Here is a 25,534-nt window from a genome sequence, read left to right as displayed (position 1 = left end):
TCATATTGTCCAGATGTTGTGTGGAGTATGTTATGTCCCCACTCATCCCCCTTCACTTGTCAAAATCCAAAATCCTTTCTTGTATTTATGTCCAAAGACAGACAACTTGCTACCAGAGGTGAAAGTCTTTTGCTGAAGGATGATTCATGTATAGCAAATGATATAGCTCTGGTTTATGTGTCTAGGATGTGAAATGGTCAGAGAAGCTTAGTGGTCAGTTTGGATGATTGACCATTGTCTGTTGAATTATTACACATACATAGACAACATTCCGTAGTGTTATCATAATGTTGCGACAAAGACTTCCTGATCCTTGTCTGTTAAGCTCTCTGTTGTGTCAATGCAACACGCTAAGAGTTTGAATGACTGAGATTAACAACGCCTAATATCATCAACCGATGATTTGAGTATTTTCTAAAGGTCCAATGACATTGCATGTCAGTTCCTAAAAGAACCTTGGATTTTTTTATCAGAGTTAATTTGTTGACATGCTGGAATGCAAATGATGATTCAGAAAATGAGATTAAAATCCTCAACATAAAAGAATATGATCTGTGGATAGAGTAATAATTTGGATTGGTTTCTACATTTGCTCAAATCATGACAGATGAGATTTTTCAGTGATTTTTTTCCCTTATATACAAACATTATGAAGATAATTAAATGCTAGGGGTAAATTCAGAATGTGAGATACATGTTTAAAAAATTTAAAAAAAGGGGGGGGGGATAAATATGTTATTTTATCAGAATAGTGATATATAAAAGCCATCTGGATACTAAAATTGTGGTGTATGATAGGCTTCAAACAGAATGTAGAATATTAAGATTATCTGTAAAATTTATTTTTATCACTACTATGCTATTAAAGCATAGAGTACTAGAAGAGTTCCAAATCAGGGTGAGATAATCTAGTTCACAGCTGCGAAATTTCATTCAAATCTTTGAGACTGGTTGCTATAGTATTAATATTCATTCTAAAATTTTGATGTGTAATATGTTTCATGTTTTTGATGAGAGAAACGAAAAACTTAGGGTCAAGAGTAAATTATAATATGATATTACATAGTGTTGCAAAAGAAATTTTTATAGTGATTTTTCTTAAAAAAGTTTTTTTAGGATATTTTTTTTTATTGATTAAAATGTTGGCACTTTAAGAGATTTTCTCAGAAGTTTCTCTAATGTACTGATGTACCTTTCATTCGTGGTGTACGTTACATAGCGTATCTGTCACCGAGATCACATCGAGTCTATAGGTCTGTACAGGTTTCGTTGCTAGTGTTGAAATGTGTTACTAATTAATAACGAGATAGGAATCCTTTGTTTCTGTGTAGAGCTTTTTTCACTATATTTACGACGGGATTCTGACACAGAATATGACACGTTGTGTAGAGAGTCTTCATGTTTTCTCAGACATTAAGGATAAATAAGAGAGTGTAGAGAGAATGTCTCGGAGAAGGAGTTGACACGACAGCTGCTTCTGTTACTGAAAAAATATATTCTCCTTGTTCTGGTGTAATTTGCTCGCTGACAGCTGCAAGAGTAAATCCACCCTTCACTAGTATCCATTTCAAAGTACCCTTCTTATAATAAACCCCCTTCCATAAAATGCTCTCCCCACCCCTCAGTCCTCAGTTCGCCCCCTCCCCCCTCCCCACTAAAACAATTACTATATAGACCTAGATTCCTTCAAGTCAATCCTCCCTACTGTAGTATCACTCTCAAAGTACCCCTCTCAATCCATCACCCCAGCCCCCCTCAACCCCCCTCCCCCCACCCCCCAAAAAATATATATATGATCAATATGGCTCAAGATTCCTTCAAGCTAGGTTACCTTTAACTTTTTTCACTGCAATCTTCAAAACTCTTTTATTCCCCCATGATATCCCTTCTAGTTCCCCTCCCCTCACCCCCAGACCCCCCCCCCCCTCCCCTATCCATCTTAAACCTCTCAGACAAGCAGACAGGACAGTTGCTATGGTACTCCACCCACTTATGTAACCAAGATCTAATACTAAAGTCATTTCCTTTACGATAGGACAAACCTATACTCATAGTAAATGGTTGACAATTTACACTTGTAGAATTTGCCTATATTCTAACCTAAAACTTGACATTAGAAATTATACTTCTGGTTTTCTGTAGCAAATAATCAAAGCACTCGGTAAATGTTTATACATAATGGCATTCCAAGGTTGGTGATTTTTTTGTCTTTACTTTCCTTTTCCATAATATTTGTGTTGGAGAGAATGAGTACTTTCTTTTTACATAATATTTGTGTTGGAGAGAAAGCGTGTGTATTTGGAGTTTTGGTGTTGACATCTGTCTATTTTCATTTACTGACAAAGTGTATTTCCTAATGCATCATGGTTGCCAACAAAACATGAAAAGGACCTTTATGTTCAAACACAGAAATAAGAAAAACAGAAATTGAGTCATTGTATAAAAACCGACCATCAGACATATCAACTTCCTGTTTCTTCTCGACACCATGACACCTTCAGCATGTTTGTTGAACCTCAGTTTTAAAAAGTAAAATTGAATACACAACAAAATAAAGGCTTTTCTCAGACCCTCACCCTTCCCAAAAACCCTATTTTCTAACCCCTATCACCCTAACCTAGATCCCTTCCCTGACTCAGACCCTCCCCTGGCTCCATTCTCTGACCCCACCCCTCCCTAAAACCCCTTTCTATGACACCCACCATCCTCCCCTGGCCCACTTTTCTGACCAGTTCAGCTCCTCCCCAGGCTCCATTATCCACCCTCCAGCAAATGACCCTAAGATCATTCAGTTCACAAATTCAGATTTTCACAACTACAGATAAAAGTAGAAATAACAGCTCTCTGTGTATTTAAACAAAGGTGTTGATACAACTATATAGTAATGATTGATGGATGTTACACCCTGTAGTGTATTCTCCAGATAGGTGATTGATTGGAGCAGAACTCCCCCACCCCCTCTCAATTTCTCTCTAATAGTGATATGATAGGACCTCTTGAGACCCGCATCCTAACACAGAAGAAGGCTTGTTTTCTGGCCCCTGTTTGAAGGTCATTGGAAAGGGCCAGATGTGGCTCCCTGTGGGAGTGAGGTGTGATGATAGAGATAGGGGCTCTGTGTGAGAGTAATAGGTTTCCCCCTCCCCTTCCTCCCCCTCCCTCGGCCCTGTGGGAGGGGGAGGGAGAAGTGTGAAGCTGTTTATATTGATAGTGCAGTGATGATTGTATCTCTATCCACTCAATCAACCACACTGTGAGTATTTCATTACTTCTCATACAACTCCTCCTCGATCCCCTTTAAACAGCCATCAATATTTGTTTGGTATTGCACCTCCACCCTCCAGCCCCCTTCCTATTTCACACCTGGGACTGTTGCATCTGTCACTGTGTCTCCCCCACCTATGGTCTCACACTAAAACCATTATATAATTAAACCTGGATTGTTATAAGAGGATATATAGATAGCTAAATCCTCCCCTGTCTTAAATCCCTACTCCCTGATCCAGACCTAAAGCTGTTAGATAAGTAAATATAGATTATCGTGAAGGTGTGCCCAGGTAACCAACACATCGTAGCTACCACCCCAGACCAACAACTTAAGTTGTTACATAAGCAAAGTAGATTATCATGAGGATGTGCATGGGGGGCGGGGACCATGACCCCCTCCCTTGCATCCCCTGACCACTCTTAACCTAGCAAACATAGATTACTATGAGGGTGTGTCCTGGTTGTGGAGATGGGATACCCATCCCATGACCCGACCCCCCTCCCTCGCACCCCCTGGGTCACATTAAACCTGTAACATCTGGGGGAGTCAATGTTATGATAGTTCTGATCAGATACAGGTCAGTTTACACCTGTGTCTATAGATCCAGTATCTTTAAGGAGTAATTTGCTACAGAGGCTGATACAGCAGATGCTGCTGATGATGAAGATATAATAATTCTGGTGTTTTCTTCCTTATGTTCCCGATTACACAAGTAGATTTAGGCCTGGTTTGAATCTGGTAGGCTGTGAAGCATGTTTTTTTGGCTTTTACAATTTCATCAAAATGTTTAAAAACTTGTTAATAGTGTAGTTTTCACCATAAAATAATACCATATGTCCTGGCTCTTCATTTAATCATAATGATTATCTTCTAAACCATCATTCTCTCTGCTGTATCCTTTTTTGTTTGACCGTAATTCTCTTTTTGCTTTCTCTTTTCATTTTTCATCCTATTATCATTTTCATTCACCCCTAATTTTCTACTGTATTATATGTCTTTTTTCCTTTCTTTCAATCTCCATCTTTCATTCTATCTCTATCACTGATGTAACCTCTATTTGTCCTTCACTTCATCCTATTCTTCTATTTTCATGTCTTTTTTCTTCCTTCCTTCCTTATCACTGCTGTTTCCTCCCTTCTATTTGTCCTTCACTCTATCCTATTATCCATCTAATCTGTCTCTCTCCCCGCCCAAACACAACCTTATGTAATTCCTAAGCCATTCTGTGTTAGGCCCTGCAGCATTGTTTACATATGTAACAGTAGTGTTAGAGCCTATTCCATCTTCCTATTGTTAAAGACCTAACATGCTGAAGATAAAATGCAATGCACTGATCAGCAGGGACCATAACCATCCTGCTCTCAGCCACTGCAGCCCAGCACTGGTGGCACAACTTCACAGCTCTGTGACACCAAACTTCTCCTGACCACAGCACAGCCCAGAGAAAATCACCAATTATAGAATCTGATGTGGTGAGGGACCCCAAAAACCTCATGCCAAATTGAAAGTATGATGCAGTGGCTGAGTGTCTATCAAAGCCAGAGGTCAGAGGTCATGCTGTTGCCTGTGTGTGACTAGAGGCAGGCAGTGTGTTGTGTGTGCAGTGTCAGTCAGGCTATGGGGCTGAATGAATGGTGAGAGTGTTCAGAGAGTGGGTATAGATATGGGATAATATTATCGTACTCTTCCCTCTTGCTTTACAGACTTGCTGAAGGACAGTGTGTTTTACCAGTGGATTTAAAAAACCAAGGATATGTGTTCACAGAGGATGTGATTATATGTACTGGTCAGTTCGCTGGACATATACATGTAGAAGGTGGTCTGGGCCTACCTCTCCAACTGTGGATGGGTGAGTAGTATTTATATACACACTATAGCATGTTACTGCAAGAAGGTTACATATCCTTACTGATGTATCTGGTCAACCATGTGGTCATGCAGCCCCATGGACAATGGTCAATAGAACCTTACTGTCATACATTAATCATGGTCAGCCCCATGGACAATGGTCAAATAGGCTAAAGGATGGCATTTAGGGTACATATCTTTACTGTATATATTTATATACTGGACAATAGTCAGATTAAAGGGAGCAGGAGAAAAGTGAGACATGTACTGACCAATGGTCACTTGGATAACTAGAGTTTACTTGTCCTGGACATGCATACTGCGGACATTGATATTGTGCTCTGCGATACTGCGGACATTGATATTGTGCTCTGCGATATGATGGCTTTTATAAGTATAGTGACTTGATTTTATAACTGATGTTTAAAATTTGGAGGTCATAAGACGACATTCAAGCTAGCTGTTAAAAGTTTATGAACTATTTAAACAGGACATATATTGTTGTTATATTTAAAAATAGCTGCTTAATGTAAAATGAAATGGATTAGGGATGAAATATCTTATGGCTTAAAGATTTTTTAAATTATAAAATATTTTTGCACTGACTATTATGATAAACTATTGAAGAATTACATATTTATAACTCAAGACTATGTAGTCAAATATTAAAGTGAGCGGAATGATCGGTACAATTGACATTATGGTCACTTGAGAGTGGACAACGAGAATTGATTAAGACACTGAATGTATAATGGTCAAAATGAAGTGAATGCAATATTCATAACGACCACAAACAAACGATGTAAACAAAAATTCAGTATCTTTATTTACATAATTCTACTTTAGTGAGCTTCTTTATCCTACTGGTAGTTGACATAGTACATGATATATGGTTTCCTTATCCCTAATGACCAGAGAGACTCAGGATATTTGACCAGTGTATTTATATTCAGGCTGGATGGGCAGTGTCCACTCCATGACATACCCATACATAGTGCTATTGAAGTGGACATTAGGGCGCAGTGCCCTGGTGTATTCACAGAGATAGAATTATAGATTGATGTAGATGGAAATAAAAGTTTTGGTCATATTTCCCTGGTTGGACTGACAGGTTCATTTCACCAGAGAGCTGTTAACCTTAGCTCAGGATGGACAATGTCCTTTCATCTCTCTCAGGCCACAGAATGTAGGTGACTTCCAGGCTTAAAAAGCTTATTCATCAGGGGAGCAGAGAATATAGGTTATTATAAGAGACTGGAGGGGGTCCAAAGACCTGTATGTGAGTGACCAGTGCCCTGGGTCATATGTCAAGGCTGGTAGGGGAATGACCAAAACTTCAAACTTAATTCTTAGAAATATCAGGGCTTTTTCTCTGTGTAATGAAAAAAAAATGCAGTTTGGTTTTAATTTTGAATAATTTTGGTCTGAGATGTTTACAGTTTTTGACCCCCAAAAACCTTAAAGCTCATTCATGTTGAAAGGGAGTCCATGCTTGTTTGGGGAAGCAGATGAAGATCTATCAAGTTTTCAGTGAAAAAAAAGATAGAAGATTCATGAATATTTAAAACATAGATTACTACAAGTTATTTCAGGTATTTTTAACTGCCAGCTTACAGGCTATCTAACGCTAAAAGTTTTAATGATGGAGGGAAGAGAGTGTGTATATCTATGAGCTGTATCAATATTTTATACAGCTGTGAAAACTGTATGGTCTGTGATCAAGGGTATATAATAACCCCTGGGGACAGGCAGAGATCATAACACTAGTAGGAGCTGGTTCAGATCCCCAGGGGACAGGCTGTGATCATAGCATAGTGTCTGATACCTACATATAGGCCGCAGCTTTCCTAGGGATATATAGAATAAGCCAAAGGGTCCCTCTCATCTCTAAAATACATACCAGACACATAGAAAACGTCAAAATGTCATTTTGATGGTAGTAGCTTGAAAATAAACAGCATAGCTAGACCAGACCAATTCTCAGTGCCCCTGAACATGTCATTTGGACAGCAGAAACTTAATAATATACAGCATAGACCAGGTCATTTCTCAGTGTCCTTATACTGTTGACATAGCAAAGGAGCCAAACTTCCAAGTGCTTTTGGATTTCTTTTCTTCAAAATCAGAATGAATGCTTCTGCCATGCATTTCGATGTTGAGGAAGTTCTGTTGATACTTCATCAAGTATATATAGGTTAACGTTTCTTTGGCATATACATACGAAGATGAATATATGAATGCATGTTTTGTATTTTTTGACTGTAAAAAAGAAATGCTCAGAGGTTTATTATCTGGAAAAAAAAATTGTTCAGTTGGCACATTAAAGCAAATGTTTACACCAATGCTTTTCTACGTTGATGCAATGTGATGCAATGCGATCTTTCAAGGAATTTAAATGTCTGGCTTTCAGACATATGTTAGATGGTTTCACTAACATTGGTATACAGATTTCCTTCATCCAGGCTGTTTCCACCACGAAATGCGAAATGTGCTTGTGAAATCCATATTCCCCAACAACATAACAAATATTTCATGTCGAAACACAACACACACTCAAATGACATTCTAAGTCTACAGCGCAGACAGGCTTTTAGAATTTCTTCAAGCAACTGAATGTATACTTAGTTGTTTTAAAAACTTAACTTTGGTTTTTAGCAAAGCAATTATATATTTCAAGTCCATTCTCCAGTATTGTGATTAGATGAAATGAAATCCAAATGTGATTGATGTTGAAATGTGCACTTCTAAAGCTACAAAGCTTAAAGATATTTTGATTAAGATGAATTTCTGATTCAAAGTTTTTGTAAGTTTTGTTTTAAGATAACATTTCTGATTTATGAGATTATGAGAGTAGAAAATTGTTTTTGGGATATTTACGACATGTTAACAAATTAAAATGATGTATATGCTATATATCTAATACCTGTAAAACTATATGCAGGCTATAAATCAAATGTTGATAGCTAATTTCATCATACATGTCACAGTTTTCGCATGGGTTCATCAATAAATGAGCACACATCACGTAAGTCTTTTGGCTTCTTACATGTTTGTGTTTGCTGCGGGTAGTTACGAAGTCTTTGAAATGTAGCTCTCCTATGCTGGAGGAGAGATTATTATATACTTTGCATTGTTGTCAAGGTAATCATGAGATGTCCATTACATCTTTTTCCATCTTGATTAATTGTGAATCTTCTTGGCCTGATTTTGCTGTATTTGCCAATTTCCATGTGCTTGTAGCCTACAAATTGCGTTAATGAGTGGAGCTATAGGTATAAGAACAGGATTCGAGTGGTAACGTCATCAGCTTGTCATCAACTCCGACCAAAACAAGCCTCAGATGTTTGTGAGGAACTGTAAATTGGAAATTAAAATGTCTGCACAACATGGCCACAGAGGGATAATTATAACACCCAGTTCCATTAGTCCATGGCAGAAAAAAATGGTGTATTCATTGACCAATTAAATTGTTAAAAAGACAAATTTTACAGACTTCCTGATGACGAATTTTGGAAATTTAGTACTAGAACAAGTGGAAAAACAACAAAAATCATCAACATCATTTTAGAAATATAGTTTAAACTCAGAATCGATTAAATGGGAAAAGTTTTTTATTTTTTCCGAAGAATTTCTTGAAAAGGCCATACCTTCTTTTCGCTCGATACAATAGAATTTTATCAAATTGTAATTGATTCTGCTACAACTTGTAATTCTTTGCGCACTTAAAATCTATATTTGAATATAAAAAAAATAGAAAAGAAATAAATTATATACTATGTGTAGTTGAACTTTACATGATTTTAAGTCGTGGACAAGTCGTTTGAAACCAAAGATATAGAAAGAATCTGTAGTATTGTAGGCAAACATTGATAGGCGTTCAGGGAAATCTTTCTCTAAGAAAATGGCTGAACCCAAGTTCTCAAGACGTGTTCTGATGAAACGACATTTTGATATTGAAACTAAATCGGTAATTGAGAAAGAACTGGTAGAATGGGTTTGGATATTCTCCAATAAAACAGAAAATGGCTGCGTATTTTACAAATAGATCCTTACGCCTGGCCCAACATCAGAACATCCGAAATATAAACACAACATCGTATAGTTTATAGTTCTGTGTTCATAGGTATAAACAATTTCCTTTGGACAAGAAGGAGGTGGCTCTCAAACTGGGTTCTGTTTTGTAAGAAACCATTTCTACTGACATGTTTATAAAAAAGAAAACTATTTTGAAATCTGCGTGTCGATTGCAAGATCCAGGTGGTTTTCCGGGGAGTTTTGTGGTATTTTTAAGAGATGTATTTTCATGTGTTTCTGATTATCTAGGTGGGCTTAATGAATGATAGATATTTCCAAGAATTATATATTCGGAAATACACACCTGGTGATGTCAATGTCTAATTGAACTGCCAATTTCGTATTTTGAAATCTACACCTAAACATTTCAACAGAATTTCTTCTAGCACCAGACTTATCAGTTTCTAGAACGATATGCACTTGTTGTCTGTATATTTCAAGCAAGATAATATTTCAGTTTTTCTACAGCAGGCATCCGTCTTGATTTAAATGAAATATAATTAAATTAGAAGTTTATCATGGCCATATGCCACGTACAGTATCTTTCGGGAACTTATAATCAGCTTCCTTGAAGATTTTTTTGTAGCGTGTGCAAGGTCATAGTTGGTATCAGCCACGATGGAAGCCTCCGCAGGATCTAGCGCGTCTCCAATGTGGATACGGAGGTCTTGATTCATCGACTGGAAAATCTAATTATCATTTTAGTGATGCAATTTTGATATCACTAATATTTTCAATTTTGTTGGGACTAATGCTGAACATTTTAAGCCTGAGATGGATTTGTATATAAATTCAGGAGGCAAGGTGTAGCTTGATTAAATAATCCTGTAGGTTTTCTTATTAATGGAAAATTTATTAAAGCAGTATGCGCCCACATGATGCAGTCTGGCAAAATCTTGCATTTTCAGCAATACCTCAAAAAAAAAAAAAAAAAAAATCACAGAAAACGATGAGATTTGGGTAAATTAAGTGAAAATATTTTGTAGGAATGAAAGCGCAGTAATGACCTTTAACCTTTATATTGTAGAAACATTATTCTTTAGTTAGACTTGTTCAATTGTTTTTACCATAGGCTTTCAATAAATCCGACTTACAAGTCCTGAACCAGTGTAGAGGCCATTATTACCTCGCTTTGGTAAAGCTACGGAATCAAAGACAGGATTTTTTTTAAATGAACACGAAATCCCGGCTGGTCTGATGACCAGATATACAGGCTTATACGGAGGTCTTAATGACGGAGAGTATATTACCGTGGCTTACACGCCAAGATTGTCTGTCATAATACTGTTATCGGCATGCTTAAGGCAAGCCTGCATTTCACGTAAATTGTGGTCCGCAGAGTACTTCCTAGGAGTAATTGATGCATTTTGTAGTTTGTCAATCCAAGCGTACGGTTACATTCGTTGCTGATGCTCCAGGTTCGATCATCATACTCATATGTTATTCTTGTGTTATTTTCGTGCAATTTCTCTTGCATCTGGGTCGATGGAAAGTAATTTTTGTCCACGAAAATGATGAAGTGTCGTACATGTTTTCCCCGCTGTTTTGTTAGCCTAGCTGGATCGGGAGTGAGGCTGTTTGTTATGAGTGGGTACTGTAAAATCAATCTTCTACTAGAGTTTTAATTAGCCATTTTATTGTGTAAGGAAGACTGATGAACAAGCTCAGTTTGTGCTCATTTAAACTAAAACCAATGTGTTAAGTTTCATTGTATTTTGTCAATTTTTTTTATTTTACAATGCTGTTAATAAAACAGTTTTATTTGAATGCTATTTATCAACAAAAAAGCAACATAGTGTGAAATTGAAACATCAGTTTTCCATATTATAGCTGAATTTCATTGTCAGGCCTCGGAAATTCTGATAAAGAAGTGAATGCCTGGGTCATGTTTTACAACACAAGGTCAGTGAATTATGGCCGTTTTATGATCCGGGTCAGTTTATATCTTTATTGGATTGCCTCCCTTTGATATTTCATTTGGGGGCGGTAGACTCTATAGTGGGTGGTCATAGGAACGAGCTCTTAAAAAATTTACAGGAAGTAGGTTATGGGTCAAGGGTCATTTCAGTGAAGCGTTTAAATAGTCGTCCATCACAATGAGGCTACAGAGTACTCATCAGTTACAGCAGACGGTCTAAAACCCTATGTTTTCTACTTAAAATTTGTGGTGATTGAAGATACATTTTTCTATGAAATTTTATTTAGAATTCATGCACATTGAGGGAAGATTTATCATTGAAAATTTTTATTAATTAACAAATAGATTCCTTGATTTGTTTGTCTGTACTATTTTCAGTCTCTACCATGTTTCATTGTCACTTCTTAAGACTCTGACATATTGTAGGAAGAAAGAAAAAACCAAATTAGCACCATTTGCTCATGTCTTTTACTTTCAAGTCTAAATTTAGATATGTGTAACTGCAGTTTCCCGAAGAAGGAATAAAAGTCTTTGTCAGTTTAGTAACATTGACAAAGTTCGTATAAGTTGTTCAATATATCACCATGACATCAACAATTGTCTGAGCAAGGAACAACACCATTCCAGCGTGACACCAACAAAGCACCAAGACTTGGCTGTGAAGTTGTCAGCAGGATTGGGGAGTGGCAATCGTCCAAATTTCCCTCGCTGTAGAAGTTAATGATTATTTTTTAAATCACTGAAGCTATTGTATTGTCTATTAATGTTGGGACATTTCATTTCTGACTGATGATGATACTGTGCTTGCGGCCATTAGTAAAACAAGTAGTATTGTATTACAGTAAAACGTCTTCTTCCCCTGCGGAACGCCATATACACTTGCAGTTACAAAAGTCTATTTTTCCTCAGATGTATTAATTATTCACATGAGTGGCAAGCGCCATTCTATATTCTGCAGTCTAGTTATAAGTAAAGGGAAACCTACGTGAGTATGAACCATTCACGTAGCTTCCCCGAATATTGACTTGTGATCGACTCCAAACTAGTATGTTAATAGCTATTGATGCTAAAAAATGCATGCGATGCCAGGAGCTAGCTTTATCAGGTCAGAGAATACACATGTAGCTCAGGATGTAGGCATACCGATGTATGATCACACTAATTCGGTCGATGTATGATCACACTAATTCGGTCCGACAGTATCCATCTCGGAATCTATTTGTTGTTAACAATGGCCTGTGGAAAATTCGGTTTTGAGATCACCCCTGCTATGATCTTGTTTCCCATGTAAGACAATGAGGTTGCATTTCCAGGTTGATTTGAATGTATGGACCCAAAATTTCATTTTTGAAACATTCTCTATTTGATTTTGACCTATACGTTTACGTCGATAACTTTTCATCAAATATCCGGAAGAATTTTACAATTTTCAACATCTATCACAAGATGCATGGTTAAGAATGGACATCCTTTAAAAAAAATGGTCCAAATTTAGGTTTTGAGATTGCCCATTTGTGGTACCATAACTGCCATTAAATGTTAAATGTGAATAAGAGAATCTGTTACTTATCAGATGTTTCTTACATGTGGAAACAATAAGTTTGCTTTTAAATCCTGGTTATCAGATTGTCATGGCGAGCTATTCAACTCTCCTTGACCCAAGGTCAAATTGAAGGTCACTTTTTGTCTGCTATTTTGACAACTTCAGGAAGGGAAAAAAATACACAACAATCTAAAATGTTGATACAATTCTGTTTTTGTATCTGAGTTTGTGGATCTTTGCTCCCTTGCTGTGATAGTTAAGCACCCCAGACCACATTTCTGACAGGTACTTCTGGTTAATAGCCCTAACAAGCTGCCCGACATGTTAAGGTGTCTGGTCCTAATTTAACCCCTAACACTGTAACTCCTATGTAGGTCTGTATTTACAATGTCCATCACTTCATCAGGTCCAAATTAGACACCATAACAGATTCTGTGAATGCCGGAAGACCATATCAGTGTTTAAGCTGTACTTATAACAGACATGTATTCATGACCTTGTCTCTCAAAGTTCAAGGTAATGTATAGAGGCTCAAGGTCAGCCTTATATAGCATTAATAACTTTCTCCCAAAACTAAGAGTAATGTTAACAATTCATTTTATCCCTAGTTTCTACGACATGTAGTTCCTTTCTTTTTCAACCAAACCATTTAGTAGATGATAGTCGATATGAACACTAAAAATGACATATTAAAGGTCATGGTCATTGTCAAGGTCACCGTTTCGTCTTCTTATATACATAATGCAAAGTATGACATTCTTCAGATAAATCTTTGACTTCTTATTTGTTTTAAAAGTTACAAAGCAACAGAATATAATATATTCTAGCTTATTCATTGGATTTTAAAGGAGTGGTTATTTCAGGGGGGAAATGTCTAAAAGATAAAGAGCTTGCAGCTTTTATCAGTAAGCTGTCTAGGACTAGCCACTCAGAAATGGGAAATAGCTCATTAAAGCGTGTGTAAGTTATAGCTTCCCTGCTTTATCTTAATTGGAACAGTTTTGTTCAACAGCGAATTTCATGCCAATCTAAATTGTACTAATGATGCTATTTAAAACAAAGCACATTGTTGAATGTGTGTTTCAGTGGGTTAGATTATAATTACAAATGGGCAGAAATGGAATCTATGCGTTTAAAAATTACATTTGAACACGAGCATGGTTTTAACTGTAATCAATAGTCATTTACATAATTTAGTGAAGCTCTAAATGAAAAGTGCGGTTTGTGTTGATGACTACCAAAAAGTTTATCCAGTTAAGTTCGGAGATAATCTTCTGTTTTGTATTCTGACACCGAAAATTGACAAAAATTTTCATACAGTGTGAAGAAATCAGCCCTTTTGAATGGAAATATATTAAACATAAATATATTTGGTATGGAAATGTACAAATAAACACATTAGTATTTAAATGCTGGCATGTATATGAGCGGCAATCAGGAACTTTATATGACTGTAATGCCAGGAAAGGCTTGGTATATTCCAATTTGGTGTTCTGCCTGGAGCACTGCTCATGAATGATCTGACAGAAATGGCACATGTTCATTGGATCATGTTTTTATAAGAATTGATCTTCCTCTGTATCGGAATGAAGCTGATGGCCGCCATGGAAATGTAAATTCAAATCAGTCCATAATAGCGTTTGCAAACATCTGTTAAGCTTCGGCAACAGTCTCTTCAATTTAATTATAAATTTAAAAATCAGTATGAAAAGCTTAAATTTGAATTTCTTCGGTGATCAATATTTTGTTTAGATCTGCCAAGTTTAAAGCAATCCAATTACCATGGTTACGGTTGTTTATCAGAAGAAAATGTAAATTACATTATGTATTGCAACAAAATTAAAGAAGTTTGATGCGAAACATGCAACACTGTGCACAGTTTGCAAGAAAGACTTTTTGTCACAATGCATATTTTTTCTACAGTTTGCTCATTTCACTTTAGATTTCAGTCCATTGGCTGTGAAAATATTTTTAGAGTTATTCCCCTTAGTTTAAGCCAAATTGATATTATGCAATCACGTTTGCAGTCTGAATTTTGAAAGAAATGCAAAATGTTGTGAAAAGGTAGCGGGTATGCATCTTAAAGTACTGTTATGTTTGCTTTGTAGTATGATTACAACACTAACTCATTCTGTATTTAACAAGCCATAAGAAGCATGCCAGGAAAGAAGTGACACTAGACAAACTGTTATCAAGTTAAATAACAAAATTAAGTATAAATCTGTAAATAATTTACTTTTTCAAGTGTCTTTAATTTTAATTGATTATAATTAAAATGCTACTTCAGATTTCCGTGAAAGGATTGTCCAAGTAGAGTTATCTCCCCATAAGGAATTTAAATTAAAACCTTTAACATAAACAACCAGCATGTGCTTCCTCTTATAGACAAATTGGTGTTTCCAGGAAACATGTTTATCTGAGCCATAGTAAGCCGTTCCCTTAGTTTATATGGATAGATGTTCGGAGAGATGGGGAGAGGTGAGGAATTATCTGAGCTTTCTGCGGTGAGGCTTATGTGTCGGAGTATACACTAGTGGTCTTGTATTGACTTTTGAAAACTTACTGCTGTCGCATTGATAGCTCTACCACATCTACAGCATGTAAAAGTACAGTCAATTACAATCAGCTAGTTTTCTCAATGCTATCGCTTCTGCTTTATAAACTGGCTGTGCCTGAAAGTGGAACAAAATGGCTATCAGCAGGAAGGAAGCAATCAAATTGTTTTGAAAAGGATCCTGCTGGTAGTGGCTTGACCAGCACTTAGGCCAGATGATGGTCAGTGTATAAAACATCACAGCTGGTCAAAACTCTGACCATTGGATGCCCTTTCACATATTGACCCCCTTTAATACAAAGCATATTGAACCAGTTATATTCTCCCTACGGCTGAAATGGTCAGTCTGTGAAAAAAAAAATATTTTTGCTGGGTGTGTTTTATAACAAATTTCTTATCATAATATTTAAGCTATGGATATTTTTGCAGAATTGTGCTACATATAGTATAATAATGGTTTAGAAAATTAAAAAAAAAAAAAAACTCAAATCTGTCACTGAAAATTGCGGTTGCTACCTTGTGAATCGTATATCAGATAATAAGAACATGCGTTTTCCTTGAAGAATTTATGTTTGTGCTGTTTGCGGCCCATTATCTGGATGTACAATGCCCGTATTCTGTTTCACAATGGCCTAGCCAGGTATGTCTGTGAAACAGATTTTCTCTCTAGCAGAACGGCAGCAGGAATCTGGCCATGGTTTTATGTACTGGATAAATACCATAGCTATATGTTCTCTATATGCTTTACCTTCTGCATCTGGCTCATGTATATGTCTGTTGATGAAAGCTACATATGTTTTATGTAAAAATGAATTTGATAAAATGGCTGATTTTGTGAAATTTGTATTTCATGAAATCTGAATAACATAAGTTAACCAGATTATCTAGTTATGTGAGTTTCAGTTTCGCATTTCCAGCAGAAATCACATTTCATTGTATCTTATTGAATGATTTATTGGATGAAGTTTACCAAATTTTGAAATTTTCTAAAAGACGTTATTCTCAAAAATATTTGTTTGTTTTCTCGACCTTTAATTTATATAAATTTCTGAAAGATGTTATTCTCAAAAATATTTGTTTGTTTTCTCGGCCTTTAATTTATATATGATCATTCAACTGTTCTGCATTTATTCAAATAAAAACAATTTCATTTGAGTGAAAAGAAAATATGATTTAGCAAAATATGTGAATGTGATTGAACAAGTCACCATTATAGATTTGGTATTAAAATGTTTAATTGCCATGAAGTTATGGCCACACCAATTGACTCGCTGTGAGGTGAAAGACTACTAAATGGTGTGAAATATGGATGACTGTTCGTTTGTCACGTAAGTACAGCAGGCCTTGGTTCAAAACACTTAACGACCAATTACGTTTTTAAAGTGCCATGTATGCACTTACATAATAATGATGATGATTTGCATATACCGTCACTCAGCTAAATAAAAATCTTTGTTAATGGTGATATCAAATCATGGCTTCATTCTCCCAGGAGCACATCGGGCTCTAAACATTTTCTGTGTTTAAACACAGATTTGTAATTTGTCAAATGGACAATGTCTGTAATTCCACACCAAGGCTTTTGAACATACACAGAGAAGCACATAACCTTTATTGTACTGAAATGTTGACGTAGGAAATGGTGTTCCAATATGCTCATAACAATCAGACGATTGAGCAATTTACTCGATTTAAAATGTTCTAATTCTGTTATGAATACATTTTTAATGATCAGCTATTTGGAGAACTGCGAAAATCTATTGTCCACCTAATGGCCTGTACAGGTAGAACACATTGAGAGGACCGCGGCAGAGTGGTCGGTACACAATACTATTGATTTCATAAAGTACGACCATACTCCGTAAATCCAAGCCGTAAATTCAAAATAACTTAAAACAGCCATTTGTGGAGAAAATTAAGTTACATTATTTGAAACTTTAGTAGACTAATTCTACAGGTAGGCGAAAGGTGTATATTATCTACAGGTAAAATGTCAGGTAATCATTGTACATGAATGTAGGGATCCTTAACAAGTAGTTTGACTTCCTGTAAGGGACCATTAATTGCTGATTGAGTGTCGGTTGGTATTTAGTAATGTAGACTGTAAGTTATAATAGGAGACAACATCTATTAACTTGTTTTATTTACCAAGCCATAGGTAACCGACAAGTTCTATACCCAGAGTATGACATCAGAGTCAACACGCAGACCAAATTCTTACAGGTGAGCTTTTGTATTGAAATTTTCATGGTTTTCTATACCATTTCCTAATTTCTTTTATCATTTACAAATCTGTAATAATGAAATTGAAATTTCGTTCAATTTCCATGTGAAATTGACATAACTTCCGTGTGCAATTTACATTTGATCTTTTCCTCATTTACAAGTACCTTTGTAAGTGAAACAGACATCATGTTTCAGTTCCATCTATGAATTTGGTGTCATTTCTATATCCCTGATTGCTATTTCTCATATCCTTTTCTCATTTACGAGTACATTGTAACTGATAGTGAAACAGATGATAGTGATCAATTTCCATAAAAGAAACTGACATTACTTATTTTAAAACAGACTATATTGTAATATCTGTTTATAAAATTCCGGGTGTCTTAAACACTTCAAATTGTACGTTGTATGTCTCTTTGTAGAAATGATATTAAATTGTATTTGTTTGAAAACTTTATCAAAAGAACTGCTGAAACTGTTTGAAACATTATCAAAAGAACTGCTGAAAATTGAAACTTGGCATTTATAGCATCAATTTTCACGTAATCACAAGGCTCTGATTTCGAGTCTTTTGAAACCTCCGAAAATGTATGTCATAAGATAAAACATCTATTTAAACACTTGACTGACAAGGACTCATAAAAATATACCAAGATCACAAACTAGGCCTATACGTCTGCGTATATATATATCACTGTTATTTTGGAAGCATCTTGGCTCAGACCATTGTCTTCGAGCCCAGACTGTGGGGGTTATACATATCAGAAACATAAATAGGGTGAATGATTTAGTTAAGTGTTTTGTATACAGAAATTAACACAGTCTCTTTGTAAATCTGGTTTTACAACCATTGTGTGAGAGGGAAAGAAATAAAAACTCGAGACTTCTATTTCGTGTGTTATAAGTTGATGGAAGACAGAGAAAGTAAGGATTCTATTTAACTCGGAGAGAAATTTGATGAGGAGGTTTATATGGGGAGCAATACCTGAAGCTCCATGGTAGAATTTTACTTTCGATTTATAGCCGAGGTTTGTTTCATCGCCTGTGGGATGAACAGGGGATGAAACATTGGTTTAAAGATTTTAATGTTAAGCTGAGTATTTGATGGTGAAAGGACCGTTTGATGGTAAAGAGGCTACTCGAAAGGCAACAAAAGCACAGAAAGCAATATGGCATTTCATTGACATCGTGGACAAAGATTTGTGGAATGAAATATTGTAATGTGATTAGAGATCAAAGGTGATTTTACAGAAACGACCTTGGCTTGATGGCAGTAGACTCCAAAACAAAGCTGTTTGATGATCAGAATCCTATACTTTCTGGTTTTTATAAGGAGTTTGAGAGATACTTTCATGATAACAAAAACACAAGGCAAACAGCAGACTATATCATATGGCTATAAGAAAATTTTAGGGGGAAACATTTTGATGTTGCAAAACGTATGTCAAGACTGTTTGATGAACGGGAAGCTGTATTTCATGACACAAAAAAAAGTTGAAGGACATTTTCATGGCTAGAAGGTCTGATGACACACTATTTGGTGAAGCAGAAGCCATAATTTATTGCAATAAGAAATTTTGAGGGACATTTTCATGGCTGAGAGGTATGCGGTGAGTATTTGATGGAGACTAGACTTCTGTATCGAAGTTAGAAGGGACAATTTAATGGCCTGAGGGAATCGGCCAGAAGATTACAGGATATTTGACAAACAGAAGAGTGTATTTTCGAATCTATAAATGAAAACGCTATCTTTTCATGGTGTTTCGGCAAATAAAACCTACCATTAAAAGATAGCGAATTGAGGTGAAGAACTCGGAAATGTCAGCAGCAAGTTGTGTTTACCTCCAACCCTATACATACTTATATAATCTAAACACAACTCCCCACCTGGGGGTGGGGCAGACTTCCATTACTGCTTGGCCCGACTCCAGGGCTTAGCACTGTGTCTTACTGAGTTGCTGGAAGGGGGGCAGGGAGGGTGTATATTTGATCTCTAACAAATGGGGATAGAACTGGAATGCCCATGGTTTGTTATGATTGATTACATAGAGCATTATAGTGCTAGGCCTCCATTCTCTCTCTGTCATATCTACAAACATTCTATAGATTGTGGGGTTTATTTGAGTATTGCGTTAATTCATTTTAACGATAACATTTAAATGTCAGTTGATTCATAAGAACTTATCATTTCCTCTTTAAAATGCACTCTTAGTTTTCTGTAGTTTAGTTTTGTACGGTATTTTATTGATGTTTGTTTCAATAAATGTTGGATTCTGTAATTAGAACAGAGGGATAGTATAATCAGAAAGAGATTAGGTTTTTTAGCCACAAGCCGCTTCTTGTAGTCGGTATTGCCAGGATAGCTAGTGTTGTATAATTCTGAATTCTAACTCTGAATTATCTCCCTTTAGTTTGAAGCTTTGGTAAGAATCCCAGTCTCTTTAATGGAATATGTCATGATTGCCATGGTTATAAACTCAGGACATTCATTCTTGTGATGATATTTTCACTCATTCACCCTTGAAGACACATTTAGACTCTTCTAAATCAAAGAAAAGACCAGCCTATTTTGAACTTCTAGAGAGACTGGAGGCAAATTCCTGTTGTAGCAGATAGGGTTCATTTTGCTAGTGGATGAATGGCAAGAAGAAAAAAAGATGTTGACCATGGGTCACTGACTGGTTGTTGTTCAGGGGGGAGGGGGAGGTTGTAGATACAGATGGAGATATCCATCAGTTAACCTGTATGACATTATGGCATGTGTAGCTCCTGGAGCAATTCTGGCATTCCATAGTTCTAAACCTGTCAGGGTATATCAGAATCCAGTAGCAACACATAGAGCCAGGGAGAGAGCAGACAACACACAGCTATCATTTCAAAATGTCTGCTGAGAAACGTTTTGTAATGGGGATGGGGTTTAGACCCAGATATAAAGCTGGGAGACATTCGGAATATAATAGAGTGTTTTGTTATAGATTTTCGGAAGAATTTTCTCACTTGAAGGTCAACCAATACACACATCAAGGTCACATGCCATACTGTTTGGTTTGTGTACATCCATTTCATGTCATAAACACAGCATTATACATATATAATTAGTGACATTTTCTCCAGAGAAATACTTTCCAAATTGACTCTTGTATGTAAGATAGGAGATTAGAACAGGAATTGCGGAAGTCAGCATCTTTTATTTCGGTAATCCTTTTTCCAATTCTAAATGGATAGACATGGATGCTGAGCCTAAAATGAGCTAAGCATTGATCTTTTTCCTGTTCATTGAAGGCTCAACTAAGAATGTATAATGACACTTGTGTACTGAAGTCTTTTCTTAGGGAAAATATATACAATCAATTAAAGTTATTAATGGATTCTTTAAGTGATTTTTGATGCCTTGGACTCACTTACCCCTAAGATTTCATAATGAACTGTTCCATCCTTTGAATTGAAAAAGTTTAAATTGACTTCAAGGTTGAATAGGTTGCATACAGAAAAATCTTAAGCAGTATCAAGGTCGTCTCAAATCGTGACTTAATAAAATATATGAACATATACAAAACTCTATTAATGGAAATCTTACTTTTGTAGGGGAGATAACTCTAGCCTATTTCCCTAGGTACAAGATAAGCAACAGATGATATATACACATAATTGTTTATTGACTGGCTTACAGACACTTTAAACATTATATTGTTCCACAAACGTTACACTCCATTTCCTCTCTGGTGCACTTGATCATAACTTTCATAGATGAATGGAGTTTATGGCCGTGCGATTATCAATTTATCTGTTTGCACACTTCTGAAGTGTAACCGAGTCTCTCTTTGAGTTCTAAATAAAAATATATATGATTAACCTCTTAATATTTTATGTAACAAGCACACACAATTTATATGGGATGCTAATGTGTTACATGGCGTGAGAAATTATTGAAATGAAGTGCTGGAAAACGTCTTCAGCTGGATATATTTACGTAAGTCATATATGTAAGTGGTTGCATATAGGAGCTACCAGTCAGTGATGATTCGTTGGGATTACACTATCTGATGGAAACAGCGGTTTATAGAATGATCAAACAGAACAAGGTTTGTAAATTAAATGGAATATTACAAATGTTTTACTGTGAAACATTAAGTCACTGGTGAACACTTCTAAATGGTGTACTAGATATCGTTAAGATCAACTATATTTTTCCTCTCTTGATCAAGCCATCTTATTCTGTCTCTCCTAGCTCCCAATACTGCTATTAGATAATAAGTTTTTGATAAATACACATATCATTGTTCACCCCTGATATTCTATAATGGACTGTTCCATCTTTATTGTTAGAGGAGTTCAAATGAGTATCCAGGGGTGAATGAAGTCTCTGATCTCTGTCTTTCTCTCTCCTGGCCTCACACTCTCTTCTTTAATTTCCTCTTTCTCTCTATTACCTTATCTAATTCTCAAGTTCTTTTCTTTAATATCTTCTTCCTTCCACTTTCTCTTCTTCATTCCTTACATGTTTCTCATTTTCTCTACCATCTGTGCACTCTATTACTCTTCTTTATTTTCACTCTGTCTTTCTATCTTTCTGTATCCCTCTATCTTTTCTGCTGCTCTGGATCCATTGAAACATTAGTGAAATTCTACGGGGACCCGAGCACACTAAACATGTAACACGTCCTCGGAGAAAACTGTAGGAAAATGTGTGAAGATATTGAGCTTGTAATGATATATTATGAAAAGCTCATCATGTATAATATACTAAGGGACATCCATCACTGAACGATGGTTCAGAGATGTCTATCGGGCGCCATTATCAAGTTATTATTCTGCTGTGTCCCTCGAGATTCGACAGCTACGAAACAATGGCTTGCTGAAATGACAGGCAAATAATATTGAAAATTAATGAGGAAGCAATGGCTTCCCATAGCTAATATTGCGATATTAGTCATAATTTTGTAACTCGCAAATCATGCTCGGCTGGTTGCAGAAACATCAAATATTGGTCTTAAATACTTGTTTGCTTGCGCATCGGCATGTCATACACCAAGTTATATGACGGTTATTCAATTTATGTTCGGCCTCCGTGCGTTAACTCCACTACCTTTGTCTCTAATACTACGCCATCCTTGCTCCAACACCTCCAAGTAATGTTCAACTATCCTCACATCAATGTCAAAAAAATATTCGTCTAATTTATGTTTTGTTATTTTTTTCTGCAGTTTTATGTCAAATTACAGAATTAATTTGTCTTTAGGATCATGATGTCATGACTGGAGAACTAATTATACTGCTATGACCCCGGACCATCTGAACTTCGGATTAGAAGAAATGACACCATGAGGCTTCATTCAGCAGAATTGGATCAATTTTATTGCCAATTCTATAAATCATATATAGTCATCACGACCTCTTTTCAGGATCATAAAGTGATTTTCTTACGTAAAAGATGAGGTACAAATGCCGCTGTTTCATTTGAAATATCCATTTGAAAATTAACTTATTCATTTTCTTTAGACTTTTAAAAAGGTGTCCAAAATTATAAAAAGATTGAAATATTTAATTGTCCTTTGAAACTTTCTTTGAAGTTTCAAGATTATTTGTAGACCTCCAGGAATATAAAAAATGGTTTTATTATTTGGCATATACTTTACTCATTTGAAGATCGAAACCATAGGTCAAAGGTTATTCGATAATTGTCTGTAACAACTCTTTAAAGGTTTTGTATGAAATCATTGCAATATTCAGGAACCATAGCATAACTACACAAAAATTGATGACGATTGGTGATTGTGTATAAAAGTTTCATAGATTACACAAAAAATGACGATACTATGATTTACGTGAAGTTTACCATGGTGATTGCGTTTAAAGGTTTCATAGCTAGATTACACAAAAATTGATGATGATATGACTTACGTGAAGTTACCAAGGTGATTGTGTATTAAAGTTTCATAGACTACACAAAAACTGATGATGTTATGACTTACGTGAAGTTACCAAGGTGATTGTGTATTAAAGTTTCATAGACTACACAAAAATTGATGATGCTATGACTTACGTGAAGTTACCAAGGTGATTGTGTATTAAAGTTTCATAGACTACACAAAAACTGATGATGTTATGATTTATGTGATTTATATGTCAGCAAGAAGTATTAGAAGCAGTCATATGTCATGCTGAAATGTTAATCAATATACCTATACAGGTTTCTCTCCGGAACTTCTTCTAGAATATTCTGGTTATCGAAAATGCCACATCTGTAATTAACATGACCACCTGATGTGTGACTCTGATTAGCCCAGGTGTGGATTTTCAGTTCAAATTTTATGTCTTTTATGATCTGGTAGTTTCATGTTAGAACAACACGAGCGATTGGCACAGACAGTTTTATCGATGATGAGTAGGGTGTTCTAATTGGTCCTTTACAGTACACGGTTTTTGAGTGATTGTAAACAGTGATTCAACGGTTACAGCAATCTGATTTCTTTCAACGTAATTACATTTGTATGGTAATAACTACGCACTTGTTGAAAACTCCAAACCAGATCTGCAGATTTTCCAGGCAGAAATCTTGAGGATGATTCTGTTAAAGGCCTTCTTCTTTTTCTCAAGAATTATCGAATCCAATTTAATTATCTTGTCTTAATATTATTTTACACAAATTGAAAAATTTCCAAAAATGAAATGAAGACATCAATAAAGCTTAAAGCAGGGAATATTAAAAGCCTTAACATTGTTAGAGAGATAAGAACAAATGGCAGAAGAAAATGCTGAGAATTCTAAACGTTAAATTCAACCACAAGTAGGGGGCGCTATCTCTCTCGCTGAGTATGGAACATTAGAAGGGTAGCGTGGGATCAATAGAGTTCACTAAATTAGTCGCATCCGAAAATGAAAGCATGTATCATTCTGTAATTAACGCCTCTTCTTTGCTCCTTTTGTTTATCTCGCCACAAAACTGGGATCGTTTAGGCGGAGCATGATGCGGGACTTAGGATTCGTACTAGCATAACCCCCATAATTCCCTGCCTGTTCTCTGCATGGAGGGACGAGAAGCTAGTCAATAGAGGGCGCCTTGATTGGTTTCCAAGGAGCCTGCTAATGCCAATATGAATATAAATGGTGGCCATCTTCAATCAAATTCCACACCACCTAACCCCAATTAGAGATAATTTGTTTGTTTACCTGCATCAGACTAAGTTGTACACTGCCTAGTTCTGACAGCGCTCCACCAGGGGAAACATGCACATGGATGAAAGGAAGCTCAGGGTATCTGTCTATTTTAGTCCCACCACGACAGGCCATGTACATGTGTTTTGTTGGTGTTGCTATTGGGAGTTAATGCTGTATTGCTGTTGCTACTGCATCAGCAGCAGTAGGGCTTCACAGTATATGGGTGATTCCTGGGGCTTTAGCATATACATTAGGGACTTAATTTTAATTATTGAGGAGTAAATTTTAATTAATTCAATAGTGAACTCTTCAAGGTTTTGTTTAAAGGTTTAGGCCTGCAGGTATTAATTCACTTTGATAGTGGAGACGTCACCCCAAGGCTAAAAATTTAAAGACTTGCATGTCTTAATATGCTTGGATAGTGAAGACTCCTGGAGCTTTTCTTAAATGTTTGAGACTAGCACCTCTTAATTTGCTCCAACAGTTAAAATGGGAGTCCAGGGACTTCTGTTTACACATATTTTGCAGATCTCAATAATGGGGACTTTCATTAATGTGGTTAAAAAAGATCAAATCTTAGGAGTGCAGAGACTCCTAATTATGTGGTGAACAAAGTAAAAAACAAGGATATCTTTTCTTCAAACTAGAGAATTCAAAACTAAAGCAAGGTTCCTAGAGATGGGTGTTGCTTCAGTTAGGGATGCTTATTGGGGCTCGGTGCTTCAACATGCAGGGGTTCTGTGGGGATGTTTGCATCATTCCGAGGGGCATTCATTGCTTCATTTCATAGAGGGGTTCCCTAAATAAGTCAGATCCATCAATGAAGAGAGAAAGAAAACAATTTTCAAAATATCATTCCATTGACCAAGATGACTGACTTTACATTATCTTGAACGGAAAAAAAACAAAACATTACTGTCAAGGTGGCAATTTTGTCGCTTCTAG

General features: G+C 36.1%; 1 protein-coding gene across 13 annotated transcripts in view; it reads left to right on the top strand.

Moving 5' to 3' along the window:
- The window catches only part of LOC138328275 (teneurin-m-like), a 188,292-nt gene that overhangs the window by 61,989 nt on the left and 100,769 nt on the right, over positions 1-25,534 (top strand). For 12 of the 13 annotated variants that reach the window (XM_069275014.1, XM_069275010.1, XM_069275007.1 and 9 more), the window contains one exon: positions 4,972-5,117. The gene's annotated coding sequence lies outside the window, so the exon portion shown is untranslated. Of the gene's footprint in view, positions 1-4,971; positions 5,118-17,282; positions 17,429-25,534 lie in introns of those variants that run through there. The other variant, XM_069275006.1, reaches the window with a different exon arrangement.

This window comes from Argopecten irradians, chromosome 7, assembly GCF_041381155.1.
Source record: "Argopecten irradians isolate NY chromosome 7, Ai_NY, whole genome shotgun sequence".
In the NCBI taxonomy this organism is placed as follows: Eukaryota; Metazoa; Mollusca; class Bivalvia; order Pectinida; family Pectinidae; genus Argopecten; species Argopecten irradians.
Note: the sequence above shows the minus strand (reverse complement) of the source record. Positions and strands in the feature narration are given on the sequence as shown.